The 17,715-nt window shown below is 46.8% G+C and overlaps 1 pseudogene; it reads left to right on the forward strand.

The window, feature by feature from the left end:
- Window positions 1–12,714: 12,714 nt before the first annotated feature.
- On the forward strand, window positions 12,715–13,411 carry Rps21-ps6 (ribosomal protein S21, pseudogene 6; annotated as a pseudogene).
- Window positions 13,412–17,715: the final 4,304 nt, after the last annotated feature.

Consider the following 17,715-nt stretch of genomic DNA (forward strand, 5'->3'; position numbering starts at 1 on the left):
GTTTTTCAGTTCACACAGGAGTGTTCTCTCTCAGTTAAGGCAAGTAGCTGCTTCAGACTGTGTCCACACACTGAGGGCCGTCGGACCCCTGCCATATCCAGCAAGGCCTGGAAAGAGCTTTGATGGCAACAGATAGTTAGTGGCATTCTATAGAAGTCACTCAAGCTGCTTCAATGGAGGCTAGGGGCCAGGAAGGAAACAAAATGATCTGGAGACTGCTGTCACCCTTAGGAAGAGAGCAGTTAGTGTGAGACCTGAGTGCTCAACTTGGGTTCCCTTGGGAGTCTACTGATCAGCCTAGCACCCACCCCCAAGGAATCTCAGACTACTGGGGTGGAGCAGCAGTTTCTGGACGTGACAGAACTCATGGACCCCCAGCAGCTGTGGTTGCCTGTACAAGACCTGCACAAAACCACACCATCCAGCAGTAAATGGAGCAGAAGGAGTTTGTGAGCCCCCACACCTGATGCTGGGGGTGGGGAGATGGCTCGGCAGTTAAGAGTACTTGTTGCTCTTGCAGATGACCTGGATGTGGTTCCTAGTATAGACATGGTGGTTCACAACCCTCCACAACTCCAGTTTTAGGGGATCAGTGTCTTCTGCTGAACTCCATGAGCACCAGGACACACACACACAGGCAAACATTCTCATACATTAAAAAAAAAAAAAGAGTAAGTGATGGCTGCTGACTTGGGCTAAGGTGGCAGAGAACAGAGGCATGGCATGACTGAAACAGAGTCTGGGTATGTCAAGAAGTCAGTGTCTAGCTATGAGGACTGTGCCCAGGTCGCAGCTGACTGTGGGGAACGAGTTATCCTCAGGTGAAGCTTGCGGATGGCAGGCAATGCCCAGTGCAGTTCACAGGGCCAGGGAGCCGGCACCCAGGCCCTCAGGCCCTCGCAGAGGTGTTTTGGGGAATGGGTTGGGAACAAAATTGCTTCTGGGTACAATGCAGACACCAGCCTCCATGTGTTAGCAGGGAGAACTGTTGTCCCAGCTTCTGCTGATGGGTCAAAAAGATCTCAAATCTGCATCAGAGCTGAGGGACCAGGTGCATGGAACAGAACAGTGGGTGAGGGAAGTTTCTGGAAGGCTGAAAGGTAGTTGACCAGCAAGAGGTGGCTGAGATGCAGCCCATGAACAGTACCCTCTGCCTTCAATGGACATCAAGGGACAGAGAGTGGTTGCTTATGGACATCTCTTCCCCCCCTCCCCCCGAGCATAGACTAGCACAGGATTGGTGTATACCTTGTCCATCTTCAGAGTCCGATAGCTTCTTTGGTTGGGGAAAGACATGAGACTTCAAACACCAAGACAGTCACTTAAAAAATATTTTTAAGGCTGTGCAAATGGCACTGCTCATCGGGTTAAGGGCCTGCAAGGCAAGTCAAGGGTCCAAGTTTGGATCTGCAGCTCCCAAGTAAAAAAGCCAGGGTGTGGCCATTTGTGCCTGCAATTCTAGCACTTGGAGCATAAGACAGAAAGATCTAGGTGAATGGGGTGGCTCACCAGCCAGACTGTCTAGTCAGTCGACATGCTCCAGTTTCAGTGGAAGAGCTGGCCTCTAAATAATCTTAAATAAAATAAATATGGAAAGCAATAGAGGATGATAATGGACAGTGACCTCTGACCCACACATACTCATGCAATTGCTCCTGCATCAGTGAGCTAGCGCTCTCTCTCTCTCTCTCTCTCTCTCTCTCTCTCTCTCTCTTGCTATTAGACTAGGCTGGCTAACCAGCAAGCGCCTCGGGGGGGGGGGGGGTCCTCCTGACTCTGCCATATCAGCATTGGGATTACAAGTAAGCAACATTTTACAGGGGTACTGGGGATTCAACTCAGCTAGGTCCTCACACACGCACAGCAGGCACATTACCAACAAAGTTGTCATCCTCCAGACACTCCCCCGTGTGTCTACATCCTTAATTAGCAGTTCTCAAAACAATCTGCCCCCATCCCCCTCAGTTTCCCAAGACCATCTCAGGGGAATCCCAAGGTCAAAATGTCTCCATAATAACATGTAGTCTTTGCTTGCCCCTTTCACTCTCGCTGTCAGCACACAGAGTTTCCCAGAGGCTATGTGACCTAATATGGCAAGGGATTAGGGGCAGAAGTGAACGTGAGAATCAGCTGTCTTCTGTTAATCCAGACACTAAAGAGAGATTTGCAAACACATAAAATAATGCTGGCTTTGTGATGAATGTACTTGCTTTAGGAAATTAAGCGCTCTCTCTCTCTCTCTCTCTCTCTCTCTCTCTCTCTCTCTCTCTCTCTCTGTGTGTGTGTGTGTGTGTGTGTGTGTGTGTGTGTGTGTGTGTGTAGAGGTCTGAAAGCAATCTGGAGAGTTATCCTCAGGAACATTGATCATCTCCTTTGAAACAGAATCCAGAGCTCACTGATAAGGTTAGGCTGGCTGGCCAGGGAGCCTCAGGGAGTCTCCTGTCTCTATTTCTCCAGCACTGAGATTGCAAGCGTGCATTTGCCATGTACAGCATTTTCATGCGGTTTCTGCGGATCAAGCTCAGACCATATCCTCTCAGTCTCAAGGCAGATGCTTTACCAACTAAGTCATCCTTACAGCCCCCCTATTTTCATAAAAATGTTTTGCTGTTACAAGATGCTATTTTAAGTATATTAAGTGAATAAGCAATTTTCAAAATAGTTTCAGTGCTAGATCTTAACGTGGGATTAATCTACAGATAGGAGCCACATAAACACATTGGGATCTCCAGTCATTTATAAGAATGTAACTGTGCAATGCATCTTAAGGGAAGCCTTTATCCTAGCTGAGGTCAGAAACCCCCTGATGCTAGTCCTCCAAAGGGCTGGCTGAAGCCTCATGGTTAGAGTCTTCAAAGTTCTGACAGGTTTGCTTAATGAAAAATGATGAGAGAGGAAGCCTCTTTTGAAGCCAACTCAAGTGAACATTCCACCACACAGACACAGGAGGGCGCTCCTACCAACCAGCTGATTTCTTGCCGCACTTGAAACAACGTTGCTGACAGGCACTTTAGTTTTATTTACTACATTAACAAAGAAAGATGTATCTCTTGTCCACGGTGATGTATTTTCAATTTCTCGTGTCCATCTATTATTAATCAATCCCATGCAGGCCTCCTGGTTTGAGGTCCTCCATTCCTTAGTCACAACTTAATGGTCCCTTAGGTGATGTCCCGTAGGAAGGGCAGGGCATGAAGCACTTATCGCTGTTTCTGGAGGTGGTTGCTGACCTTGGATTCTGTAGAGGACAGAGGGATCTTTCCTTTCATTAGGTGCAGTAGTCTAGTTAACCACTTCCAGCTCTGGCACATGGCACACTTGTCTGTGAAAATTTGCAAAACTGTCTAGAAGGTGGCTTTTTCTTTCTGTCCCATCACTAGAGTGCCTTATATTCTATGTCATCCACAGGAAATAACCATATCTAGTGTTCAGCGGGAGAGTTAGGGCAGGGGTAGCAGCTGGGGGCCCTGGCTGGGTTGGTGCCTACCTTTTATTAAAGGTCTTTCCCAAAACATCACACCATGTTTTTGCCTCTGGGAGACACATCTTTTTATGTTTTGAAGGGAGTTCTTCATGGCCACTGAGCTGCTAAGGACTAAGGAGGCCCTGGCCATGGCATGACTGTAGTCAGCTATGACACTAGAGTCTGAGTACCTATGGAAGGTTCTTCTTTTCTCCTTTGGAATTGAAGACTGGGTGAATTACAGGTTTGTAATAGGTGTAGTCTGTCGTATGTCTTATGGTGGTTCTCCAACTTCCTTATGCTGCAGCCCTTGAATACAGTTCCTCATGTTGGGGTGACCACCAACCATAAAATGATCTTGATGCTCCATTACTGTAATTTTCCTACTGTTATGAATTGTGACGTTCCTCAAGGCGGCACAAGGTCTGTGTCCAGGAGCCCCAGAGGGCCGTTGCTGTGGCCTCAGTGGCTCCAGCTGGCACTTCAGTGACTGAAGTCTCCTAATCTGGGACTGACACATTTTCCCATGATCAGAGGTCCCTTAACTATGCTAATCAACCTAAGTAGGCAGACACAAGCTTACAGGCACTACTATATTCTTTTACAAGTCATTTTTCTTTTCTTTGATTTTTTTTTTTTTGAGACAGGGTTTCTCTGTGTAGCCCTGGCTCTCCTGGTTTTCACTCTGTAGACCAGGCTGGCCTTGAACTCACAGAGCCCTGCCAGCCTCTCCCTCCTGAGCGCTGGGATTAAATGTGTGTGCTGCCATCACCACCACCTATTACATGTCATTTTTAATATTGACATAAATAGAGTTTTGGAACGTAAGAGCTCATAGAGGCTTTGAAATGAGGGTCTCTTTTCACAAGGTCAGTTTAGTGAACCACATTGATAGTGGAGAGATCTCAGAGCATAGCGGCACATACCTGTAATCCCAGCACTCCGGATGCTAAGGCAGGAGGATCATGAGTTTGAGGCCGTCTTCGTCTACATTATAAGCCCTTGGTAATAGGGAAATTTACCAATACTGTGAATGTGCTACTTAGAGACCATTACACAAACAAGTTGGTACTAAAATACTGATATGAGTGACTATAGAAACTCAATCCCCAGGCTGTGACTGCCCCTGACTGACTTTCTCCTGACCCTCAAGACCAGGCAAGCTCCCCTCACTCCCCGCATTCTGCAAGTGTGCTAATTCTAAGAAGCCTCTGCCGTTGGCTAGTCCCAATGGTGTCACATCCAGGTTCATACCCAGACTCCAGGCACTCCTTAAAAGACAAGCTAGTTCTGGACTCAGATTTCCTGGGAAAGGCGGTGTCCTTATTAATTTGATATCACCTTGACCCAAACTAGAGTCATCTGAAAGAGGGGAAGCTCAGTTGAGAAAATGTCTCCCTAAGATCTAGCTGTAGGCATTTTCTTATTTGGTGATTGACGGGGGAGGCACAGCCCATCCCTGGGCTGGTGGTCCTGGATTCTATAAGAAAGCAGCCTGAGCAAGCCACGAGGAGCAAGCCAGTCAGCAACATCCCTCCATGATCTGTGCATCAGCTCCTACCTTTGGGTTTCCATACTGTTTGAATTGCTGTCCTGGCTTCCTTCAGTGATATCTTGCAATGTGGAATTGTAAGTCAGATAAACCCTTTCCTGCCAAGTTACTTTCTGGTCATGGTATTTCATAGTAACAATAGGAACCTTAACTAAGACAGGTGGAGTGATAGTTAATTGAGATGTTACTGTGTCTTCTAGTGTTTTCTTCTTCCCACGGTGGACAGGTAGCCAGCCCTCAGCTTGTTTTGCAAAGCAGGCGTGGTTTCTCTAATAAATGCCCAGGCTCACTGGAGAGAGGGTATTAACATCCAGCACTGTTGAGAGGGGCGTGGTGAGATGTTTTTCTTTTCCCTGACTGGAAAGGAGAATGCTGGAAGCTTGTCAGCCAATGGCATACTGGTGAGGCCCCAGGGCCACTTGGAACCTCGATCTCAGAGCCAGGCTTGCTAGATGATTCTGTACAAGGAGTGCCACACAAGAGCATAGACCCTCCTGGCCTGAAGGACATGAGTAAAGCCACCTCCACCAGCAGGCACTCAAACAACAAATGAACAGAGGAGGAGACTGGGACCCACAACCTTAAAGTTATTTTTGTTGCTACTTTGTAACTGTAATTTTGCTACTGTTATGAATTATACATAACTGTGTTTTGGATGGTTTTATGTGACCCCCTGTGGAAGGATTGTTTGATCCTCAAAGGGGTTGAGAACCACTGGTTGAGAACCACTGTTCTAGATGCTTCCAGCTAAACTTGACAGAGGAAGAGACACTGAGAGTCAGCTAAGCGTTGGCATGTAATGGTTCTCAGAATCCACAGTATCTACAGCCATGTATGGTGCTGGGCCATGTGCTGACCTTCTATCAAGGGAGAGAAAGGCCCAAAGGGGTCAGGGTTCAACCTCAAGGCTCTTACCTCCTCCGTTTTTTAAAAACGTTTGTGCATTTACTTAGAGAGAGCATGTTTGTTTACTTATTTACGTATGAGCACATGTTCGGTGGTTAGAGACTAGCTGACTCGTGGGAGTTCTTCTCTCCTTCTATGATATGGGTCCTGGGGAACAAACGGAGGTTACTAAACTGAAGGGTTACCTCCCGGGACCGTCTCCCCAGCCCCCCGCCTTGGCTGTGAGATAGATGTTCATTTATACTCAACTCACTTTTTTATTGCAAGTCTCGATAGCCAAACAAAATGGGGCCCTCCCCAGTTACTGGAGCCAGCTGCTCCCTTACTGGGCTGCAGCCTGCACCTGCGAGGACCTGAGGTATCATTTACAAGAAAAGCTACGCTTCTTCTGTAGCCCAGACTTGAGAATGGGTTTTCCTTTTCTCTTCCTGAGAGTCAGTACGTAAGATTTCCCTGGCTCTCAGCTGCTGGGACTCCTCCAAGCTCTAGATAAGCGATTTAAAAGTCACTCTTTCGAGACTATTTCTTGAGACCCTTCTCTGTCCCATCCATAGGCTCAGGGGGGAAAATCATGGTCGAAAAAGATAAAAAAATGCCTTGAAGGCTCCCTTTACACAGTCTACACGGGCCAGCTCCACTAATCCCCTGCAGCTGTCCCTTCTCAAGAGAGCCAGGCCTCCCTTTGGCCCTGCCTACCCTGAGATTTTCAGCTGCTCCCTTCTCTATCCACACGGGTCCATTTTATGTTTTCTTTCCTGTGGCCCCCCCAGTAGTGGTCCTTCACACACATCTCCTGCCCTTGCTTTAAAGGATGTACAACCCCTGATAGAAAGCAATTGCCGTGGGTCTGGACTGGGGATGTCAGCTAAAGCTTCAAGGATCTGAAGGTTGTAAGAGGTAGAAGATATGGTCCTGGGGGACAAACTGTGGTTGCTAACCTGCGGGTAACCTCCCAAGAGGCTGTTTTAGGTTCCATTGGTAGCATTAAGCCAACAAGGATGGAAAGGCCAGTTTAACTCTATAATGCTTCACCACATCCAAATACCACAAACAGGCAAACCTCACAGCCTGCATGCTCTTGCCTGTACAGAAGGGCTCAACCTCAACTGAACCCTAAGAACTAAACAGGAGAGAGGGTACAATTTCTGACCCCAGCCACAAATGCTTCAATTCCCTGAAGGGGAGATCTTCCTTCCTTTCATCTTTTTCCCTTCTCCCTTCCTCCGACCCTTCCTGCCTTCTCTCTTTCATCACCAGAAAGGACACTAGAGAACCATGGTATAATGTAACCATTGTTCTTGGGGTAAACGGTAACGCATTAAGTATAAAGAATTATGTTCAAATGCGTCTGAACTGTGTCCCCAGAGTTAATGGGATTTTTAAGGGCTTGGGGCACAGGGGAGGAAGTGCCTGGAAGTAATAGGGTAGAATGATGATCCTATGCCTTAAGTATTGCTTTCCCTGGGGTAGCTGGTAATTACTGGGAAAGCATGTTGCTCTGAGCGACCATGTGCTCAAGAACTCAGTGAATTGTCTTATGGTTTAGACTTGAAATGTCCCCAGAGGCTCATACGCATGAACCTTTCGTCCCCTGCTGATCACACCTTTTGGGAAAGGGAGGGTAGCTGGTAGGGGCCAATGGGGCTGGCTTTTGAGGATTACAGCCCAGCCCCACTTCCTGCCTATACTCTCTCTGCTTCCAAATCCTCTGTGATATAACAAGCACACCCTATGCTCCCACTGTCACCGTGCCTTCCTACCACAATGGACCAGAACCCCTGAACCATGAGCCAAAATAAACTCTTCTTTCCGTGCTTCTGTTAGGCATGTGGTTAGAGCAATAAGAAAGTTAACCAATACAGGCCCCTTTTAGGAGACTCCCAGTAAGAGTTGATAAATCAAATCCGTAGTCCATGGGGACCTTATGTGGGCACTGACTTCAGGGTCCCCCCTTTTCATGCATATGTGTGTGGTGTATGTGCACGTGAGCTTAATGTGCTTATGTTTGTGGAGGTCCAAGACTGATGTTAGGAATCTTATTCAATCTTCTTTGTTCTCTGATAAGCATAAGTGTGCCTCAGTCAAATCTAGAGTTCCCCAATACAGCTAGGTTCACTAGCGATCTTGCTCCTGGGATCTCCTGTCTCTGCCTTCCAATGTGGGAATTACAGGCTAGTTGACACATCTACCTAGCATTTACATGGATCCTGGGGATTTGAACTCTGGTCTTTTTGCTTGTTGCTGAAAACACTTTAACCCCTGAGCCATTTCCCTATATATATATAACCATATGTATAACCATACCCATTCACCTATCCACATCACTAAACACACATAGGAAATTCCTCTCACAATTATGAATGAACAAAATCTTTTCTGGGCTCCATGGTCCAAGGGGACCCTAAGGTTCTGTCTTGGTTCCACAGATACCAGCAAAGAGAGCTGCCTGCTGTGGGGAAAAGCCATTTATTGAGGGTGCTTCAGCTCTGCCCCCAGCACATGAACTAATCAGGATACATATCTACATAAAGTAGTAAAAGGTCCCAGGTGTCCAGAGATCCCAGTCCCCACATTCCTTAGGGTGGTCAGAGACCTACCCTCAGGCCAGGCACAGGAGTGGGAGTCTAGTGTCTTTGCTCATCGAACTGTACAAGGACAGCTATCTCTCAGTGAGGTGATGAAGCCAGTGCTCTCAGTTCTCCTAGCCTAGATGTCCGTTGACCTGGGCCATTGGTAGTAGTATAGTTGGTAAAATATTCTGGATACTAATTTGAAGGAGCTTTTGAGGCCAACATGATGGCAAGTGCTTTTCATCCCAGCACTTGGAAGGCAGAAGCAGGCCAATCTCTGTGAGTTCCAGTAAAGCCAGAGCTCTGTAAAGAGAGGCTGTCTCAAACAAACAAACAAACAAACAAACAAACAAACACTGTAGTGGAGGTGTTTTGGGGCAAGACTTTGAAATTAGTGGACTCGAAAAAAAGAACGCAGTTTTCCCACCATGGACTGTGTTCTGGAACTATCCTACTACCAATGTCCCTGTTCCAACTGAAGTCAGGAAGTAGGAAGAAATGACTACTCTTGCTTTTTCCTTTTTTAAAAAATAATTTTATCCTTATTATTAATGTGTGTGTGTGTGCATATGTCTGTGTGTTAGTATGTGCACGAGAATGCCTGAGGGGGCCAGATGGGAACATTGGATCCCCTGTAGCTGGAGTTACAGCGAGTTGTGAGCCCTCTGAGGTAGGTGGTGAGGCCAAACTCAGGACCTCTGGAAGAGCAGAAAGATATGTTAGCTGCTGAGCTAGCCATATTTTCTTCTTCTTCTTCTTCTTCTTCTTCTTCTTCTTCTTCTTCTTCTTCTTCTTCTTCTTCTTCTTCTTCTTCTTCTTCTTCTTCTTCTTCTTCTTTTTTTTGGTTCTTTTTTTCGGAGCTGGGGACCGAACCCAGGGCCTTGCGCTTGCTAGACAAGCGCTCTACCACTGGCTAAATCCCCAACCCTTATTTTCTTCTTTTAAAGCAATCCGGAATTGCAGCCTGTGGAATGGCGTTGCTCACAGTTAAGGTCTCCCCAGTTGAATTAACCTGATCTGGAATAGAACACCCTCACTCCTACACTGCACAGGCGTGCCCAGAGGCTTTGTCTATTAGTAGGTCCTGTCAAGTTGATAACATTGACCTTTACATCAGGTTTCATAATTGCATGGGCATGTACTTTTAAAGACGTCTCTTTATATATACATATCCTTTGGTTCTGTGTCATTGGAATACGCTGGGGTTTCTCTGATCCACCTATGTGCTAGTGCACTTCCATATCAGATCCAGACAGTGGGTTTCATAGTCAACCATCAGGCGGAGGATGTGTGTAATCTATCACTGTTAGGGGATGGTTGCATTTCAAAAAAGGGGGAGGGAGCAAGCCCAAATTTGCTTTATATGTCTTACATTGGCTAGAAAGCTTCTACTTTTGTACTAGGTATTACAGTATTTCCCTCACATGTTGGAACAAGGCAGCATAGCCTGTGGAATTGTGGGGCACATCTCTGCTCCTTTATGACTTTAGGACATGACCTACCCTCAGATTCTTCAGCTGCTTTGAATTCCAGGGCTACGAAGACCAAAAATAGCGCCAAGTAATCAGGACTGAGTGAGCTAGGGAGGCGAGCACTTACCTTTGGGTCATAATCAGTACAAATAATGACGGCAAGACAGAGCTAGACACAACGGTGGCAGGACTTCTCTACTCTACACCCAGCTCCATGGAGTTACAAAGCTCGGTGTCAACTCACAGCACCAGCTGAGGGAGGTGGAGCATGTGCCAATATACACGAATCCAGAGGGTGCCTCGTACTTGCTTGGGAATTCAAGGCCTGCCACATTTCAGGAGCTATGACAGCTATCTATTTGAAACCTTCCAACAGTAGGAGAAACTTCATCAGAGACTCAGACTACAGCAAGGAGAAGGCACTGATGGGCCCGGCTAGAGGGACCCAATATGCTCGACACTGATGTACTTCTTTGGCCTGAGGGTCAAGCTGAGGATCCCCGAGTTTGAAGACAGGTGACAGTCTAAACTGTAGAGCACATCATACTCATTTGGAGGGCTCACTGGAAAAATCAAATTTCTGGGTCTTACCTCAGGATTTGTAAGCAAGGAGCTCTGAAGTAGATATGAAGAATGTTCCTGTCTAGAAAGTTCCAGGGTGGGGCTGATGCTACTTTTATTAGGTACTAACTAAATATCTCAACTTGAAAACAGAAATGGGCTGTTTGGGTTTCAGAAGTTTTAACTCATCGTCATTCGGCTCCATTGATTTGGGGCCTCTGTTGAGACACTGCGTCATGGGGTGTGGGGGATGTGGGAAGAGGGTGCTCATTTCACGGTGAGTGGGAAGGGAGAGAGACAGAGGCTTGAGCCCTAACTGTTCCTCCAAGCACATACTCTCAATGATCTGCCTTTCATTAGGCCCGCCCCTTAAATGTTCTAATACCTTCTGATAATGTAACGAGCTGGAGGTCAGACCTTTACGACACAGACATTTACCATGTCCTTTAAAGACTACAGATACTTGGGCTTCTCTACCAACACCTAAGACCAGTGCACTCTACATGGAGCCTGGCACCTCTGCTTTGAAATGCCTTTCAGGTTGCTTTGAGCTTTGATTTGAGAAACACATCCTAGATGTATGGTTTTTCATGTTTAAATCTACACGTTGGGGTGGTATATGCATGTGCATGTGTATGTGTACATTTGTGTGTACACATATGTATGCACATGTGGAGACCAGGGATCAACATCAGGTGTCATCCTGGATCACTCTCCACCTTATTTTAAAATGTTTATTTTATATGAATGAGCATTGTCTTAGTAAGGGTTTCTGTTGATGTGATAAACACTGTGACCGAAAAACAAACAAACAAACAACAACAAACCAAAAACACTGTGACCAAAAGCAAGTTGGGACAGGATTCATTTGGCTTACACTTCCAGATCATAGTCCGTCACTGAAGCATGGCAGGGCGGGAACCTGGAGGCAAGGGCTGATGCAGAAGTGACAGAGGGGGTGGGGGTGCTGCTTCTTGGCCCGCTCATCATGGCTTGCTCAGCCACCAAGCCTAGGGATGGCACCACTCACAATGGGCTGGGCCCTCCCCCATCAAATCACTAGAAAATACCCTGCAGGCTTGCCTACAGCTTCATTGTACGGAGGTATTTTCTTAACGGAGGTTCCTTCCTCTCAGATGATTTTAGCTTGGGTCAAGTTGACATAAAACCAGCCAGCACAAGTGTTTTGCCTGCACGCATGTGTGCATACATGGGTGCCTGGTGTTCCCAGAAGTCAGAAGGAGGCACTGGGTTCTCTGGGGCCACAGTTACAGAGGGTTGTAGGCTGCCATGTGCATGCTGGAAATCAAATCTTAGTCCTCATCAAGAGCCATTTCTCTAACTCCTTCTATCTCATTCTTGGGACAGGGTGTCTCAGTAAACCAGGAGCTCATGGGTTTGGCTAGACTGAACTGCAGGGGTCCTCCTGTCTCCACCTCACCAGTGCTGGGATAATAGACTCGGCTGCCATGTTGGTCTGATTTGTTAAAAGGGTGATAAGGAAGAATCTGAACTTAGGTCCTCATGCTTGCAGAAGCACTTTATCACTCCAGACCTAGCTCTCTATTGAAAATCTCTCTCTCTCTCTCTCTCTCTCTCTCTCTCTCTCTCTCTCTCTCTCTGTGTGTGTGTGTGTGTGTGTGTGTGTGTGTGTGTGTACTCCCATAGCCAGGCAAGGCCTCCAGTGGAAGAAGGGGACATCACAACCACCCACCCCCAAATCCTTCTACTCAAAATTTGTCCTGCCTATAAGATGTGCAGGGCTAAAGGGGGGAGAGATTGAATGAATGGCTAACCAATGACTGGTCCAACTTGAGACCCATCCCATGGGAGAGAGCCAACCCCTGACACTTATATTAATGATACTGTTCTCTGCTTGCAGACAGGAGCCTAGCATAACTGTCTCCTGTTTGGCTTCATCCAGTATCAGATGAAAACAGATTTAGAGACTTACAGCCAGACATGAGGAAGAGCTCGAGTCTGATGGAAGAGTCAGAGATAGGAATGACTGAGCACAGGGGTCAAAGACACCACTAGAAGACCTAAAAAGTCAACTACAGACCCATGCAGGCTCACAGAGACTGAGCCACCAACTAAAGAGCATGCAGGGGCTGGACCTAGGCCCTATACATTTGTAGTGGATGTGCAGCTTGGTCTTCTTGTGGGCTCCCTAACAACCGGAGCTGTCTCTGACTCTGTTGGCTGCCGTTGGGTCCCCATCATGGATCCTTTACATTTTTTTGTAATAACTACTTGCCTTTCTTCTTTCTTAGAAGTGTCCAAACGAGTCTGATTAAAGAGTTCAAAGGCATCCTTTCTGCATTCTCAGTAGACCAGTGAGCAGGGACAGCCTCAGTATGCAGAAAAATGCCGGCGAGTTTGTGGACCTGTACATACCGCGGAAATGCTCCGAGAGCAACCGCATCACTGCCGCCAAGGACCACGCGTCCATCCAGATGAATGAATGGTTGACAGGGGCCCAGCCCGGTTTAATGGCCAGTTTAAAATCTACAGCATCTGCAGGGCCATTTGCAGGATGAGCGAGTCAGATGATTCCATTCTCCGATTGGCTAAGGCTGATGGAATTGTCTAAAGAACTTCTGAGGCAGAAGAAATCGGGAATAATTTGTTATAAATAAAAGTGGTAAGTTTCTATGACAAAAAGAATAAAGAGTTCAGAGGCTTCTAGAACTTGAGCAGGGACCTTAGGTGTGGATCGACAAAGCTGAGAAAGATATGCTTGGCATCCCAATTTTAATGTAAAAATTAAGCTTTAGTGAGACGTCCTCATTCTGGTTCTAATACTAATGAGGCCTAGAGGAAGACACTCAGTAGTTTAAACAACTGTCAGACATCTCCTCACTGTGGCAGAGCAGGTCCCTTGGCCCCCCAGTCTACTCACACACTTCCAGCCACAGAGATTTTTTTTTAACCGGAGTGAATCCAACAGAGGTTTTGTTTAATATGTAAACAGGCCCCGGCTGTTTCCAGAGACCGTGTATGTTTGCTCTTGTTATACCACAAGTCTCAAGCTAGGCAGCTCTTTAATAACTATAATTAAATTGTTGAACTATAATCAACGGATGTAATTTCAAAACAAAATTGCTGCACTCAGATTCCCAGAACTGTGCTGAAGGGAAATCGAAGAGAAAGCACCTTGTATGCTGGCCAGGGAAGAGAGCTTGGTGAAGAACCAAGGGAAGTATAGCTTCATGCTTCACACCCAAACACAGACCCAGAAGCCCTTGGTGGCTCCATGCTGAGTTGGACCTGGGACTTTCCAAGGAGGGGCCATCGGGTTGAAGGAGTCTCTTAGATTGAATCCTTTCTTTTGCCAAGTCTGAGGTTCAGGTGCAGTAATAAGGGGTGAGAACAAATCTCCCAGAAGCCCCTCCAGCCCCACATCTCCAGGCCGTCCTGAAGAGCACCATAAGTACTGAGCTACAGTGAGTTTTATCCAGGAACCCTGTCTCCTAGGGGAGAGTGACTGCATTCCAGGGACTTAGAGAGCAAAGACTAAAGACTCTTCTCATGCTGAGACTGTCAGACTTGCCACGCAGTGGGAGCCACCGTAGACCCTGGAGGACAGAGGTAACCACATGCTGAGGGCCAAGTAAGGAGAAGACAGACCTCTGTAAGCTGGCTCTCCTAAACATTTTCTGCTTCTCTCTCTGCCAGGATCTACTGCCAAGGCCCCTGTCCCCTTGCTAAGGGAGGTCCCACAGGAGAGAAGGGGGTAAGAAGGTGAGATGTTTAGTGTTTCCTTGCTCATTTTCTTTCTGCCATGCTGAGCTGGATCTTTCTTCTGGGGAACTGAGGACCTACCACGTTCTGGTGGGCAGCGCCCAGTAACCACCCACCCTGGCTAACTTCCTACTGTAGCTAATTCTCAGATGCCCCTCATGAGTTGTTTCCCAGAAGAAAATACAGGCTGAATTTCAAATGATATAACTTTTTAGTACGACTATGTTTCAAATAGTATAGCTTTAAGAATAACTTAAAGGAAAAAAAGAATAAATTAAAGGATATACCTTAGTGTGTTTATTTATTGTTTGTATGTAATACAAATTGAGCTTGGCATCTCATTTGTATTTTTATTTGCCCAATCTGGCAACCCAATCATAATCTTCTTAATTCTACCCCTGGTCTGTAACAGTCCCTTGTTAAACATTTACAGTGGAGCCTCTGACAGGACTTAAATTTGTGTCCAGTCCAACTCAGAGACTTCCAATTCCTACTGGGGCTTGTGGTATTATAGCAGCTCACCCCGTCTCTCTGACAACGGTCTTTGCCAGATGTCTGGGTCAGCCAACATGCTCCACGTAATGCCTACAGGTACCAAGGAAAGTCTCTCCTGAATCAAGGGAGACTCGTTCTCTGCACAGAGTAGAGCCCGTGTTACATATGTCTGAGAACAAGATGAACCTCTCCTGACCTTCCCCATGGGCCTCGATGAGTGGGCAGAAACTCTCAGGGCGGACAGCAGAATATTCTCTCTGGAGGCAGCACATTGCTTCATCATGGGGCTGTTTTATGCTCTGGGCTCTGATATGCCCTGGTGGGTGGTGGCTTTGTCTGCTCTGAGGTTAAGTTTCTCAATCAGTAGCTGTAGATTATACTTGTTCCATGCCCCAAGTTTTGGGGCGGGATAGAGATAATCAGTGTAAAAATGTTACATGTGGACAACTGTCTCCTTTAAGGCTGAGCCCTTCCCCACCCCCCAAGGCCAGGAAGACAGAAGTCTTATCCATATTATGACTTCAGAGGATCTCCTCCATGGGCTGGGCCTGGGGAGGTGCTCCTAAATGTCATTCAAGTGGAGCTAAACTGAGAGGAGCATCTGACAAAGGTCATAAAAAGAGCAGAGGGATTGTCACTTCGTTGAGCTGCTGGGAAGAAAGATCTGATGTAGAGGAGGCAGATTGAGTATCAAAGGTCCTACTAGAGCCCCAGAGCCTAAGGTCACATTTCAGAAGACAAAGCATGACTCTCTTGATGAGATTTTTAAACTATCCTTCCTAGCTTTCTCTATATAGGTAACCAACCTTTGCTAGACCTTTAAATATGAGCAACACCATTTGTTTTATGACCCTGCATGGCAGCGGGTGAAGCTAGGGAATGTTTAGGGCAGTGACCTCCCTCCAGATGCCATTTCAGACCCATGCATGGTCTTCCACAGTTTCTGCCCCTTTGAAGCTGTGGGACCGCTTCTTCGATTGTTTTTCTTTGGGCCACGGCTCCGTTTCAGCTCTGAGTTGCCTTGGCCGGCAGCCCAGGGTTTTCGAGTTACATTGCAAAAGGGGGAGTCAAGAAGCTCATTTAGGAATCCTCAAGATACAGCTCATGCACACGTGTGTGTGCACACACTGACTCCCAGTTGACAAGGGCCTTCTAAGGACCCCCAGACCTGCCACTGAAGCTAGTTGCCTCTGGTTGATATAAGGCTCGGTGCAGCCTCTATTAGAGGCCACCCAGCCAGACAGACCTCATGTGGGTTTTGCAAAATAAACATAGTAGCACCGGGACACACAGAGGCCAGAGCCCTCCCCGGCCTCAGATCTCCTGAACACCCCATGTTCCCAGGGCTTGGGAGTCAGAGGCTAGGATTCAGGCCAGGAGTGAGCCAAGGAGGACAGGGAGAGTGAGAACTGCCTTGTAAATCCATGAGCTCACTGCCTTGAGGACACAAGCACGACCCCTTTTCTCAGATGCTACTCTGTGGAGAGGCAGGAGGAGGATTTCAAAGGTGAGGTGAAGCCTGGATAACCTGTCAGCTGCTGAGCAGATTGTGCAGACAGCTCCAGGGGACAGCTTTCCTAAGTCACTGAGGTGGCCTTACATTTCGAGTTGCCGAAGCTTCTGTAATCAACCCCAATAAGTTCGTCAGCTGAACTCCATAGAATTGTTTGTTTTGGTTTCGGTTTGGGGTGTTAGGTTTTTCGTGACATTTTCGTTACTATGTTTTTAGCCTTGGCTGTCCTGTAAGTAGATATGTAGAACAGGTTGACAGAGATCCACCTGCCTCTGCCTCCCGAGTACTGGGATTAAAGGGGTGCCCCACCACTACCCAGCCCTTGGTTTGTTTTGATGTCTTATTTCAGGACAAACATGTTTGAAAAGCATACAGTACCAGGGCCCCTGCTGCCTGAAGTCTGCCTCACTTTTCACTTGGCAAAGTCATTCTAGAACCAGCTAAGTTCTCCTGTGTGGCTTCCTTCCTTTGGCAGAATTAATTGTGGATTGTGTTTTCTTGGGTTTGGGGAATATAGTACAGAGTCAGGGGTTCACCTGACAGACCCCGTCTTCATCTTCCTACCTCACCACCAACGCTGACTAACAAGACTGGGGACCCCTCAGGGACAGAGACTGTGTTAAATGAAAGAAGTGACTGGGTGAGGAAATAAATGTTTTCACTTTCTAGATGGAAAAAAACTAAGCCAAGGGTAGACTGGATCAGGCCCCTCAATGTTAGGGATTTTTTTTAATCACAAAACATAAAACACGCTTCAAACTGAGTCAGTTAAGATCAAGGTGAGGCTGAACATTTGCTCAATTACTTTCCTCTTTGTTTATTGGAAATGGAGAGAAGGGCATTTGAGGCAAAAGAGAGGACAGAAATCATAAAGAGCGATAGTTCTCAACCTGTGGGTCGCAACCCCTCTTTGGAAAGTGGTGGTGGAATGACCCTTTTGCAGATCACCAGAAAGACACAGAGATTTACGTTACAATCCATAGCAGTAGTAAAATTGCAGTTTTGAAGTAGCAACAAAAATAGCTTTATGGCTGGGTGGGGGGGGTCACCACAACACAAGGAACTATATATTAAAGGACCACAACGTTAGGAAGGTTGAGAACCACTGTTTTAGAGGGCTGGTGATTGGAGAATTTGCTTTCTTAACTTACCTCGGCAGGGTGATGAATGAGAAACACTAAATCAAAGACCCTGGAGGAAACCCAGGTTCTTGGGCTTGCTGTTAGAGAGAGCTCGGCCACTGACGTCAGTTTCATTTGCCAGAGGAACTAAACACTATAATGCAGAATATCTCTAATGGTGAAGAGCACATACCCAGGAGAAATCTGGGAAGAGGAACCCAGCTAAGTGCATCGTCTACCTGCTTGCTTTTCCGCCATGTTTCAAAGCAACACTAAACCTCTTACCCAAGGCTGGCGCATGAGCTGAAGCTACTCTGC

This window comes from Rattus norvegicus, chromosome 6 (assembly GCF_036323735.1).
Source record: "Rattus norvegicus strain BN/NHsdMcwi chromosome 6, GRCr8, whole genome shotgun sequence".
Classification (NCBI taxonomy): Eukaryota; Metazoa; Chordata; class Mammalia; order Rodentia; family Muridae; genus Rattus; species Rattus norvegicus.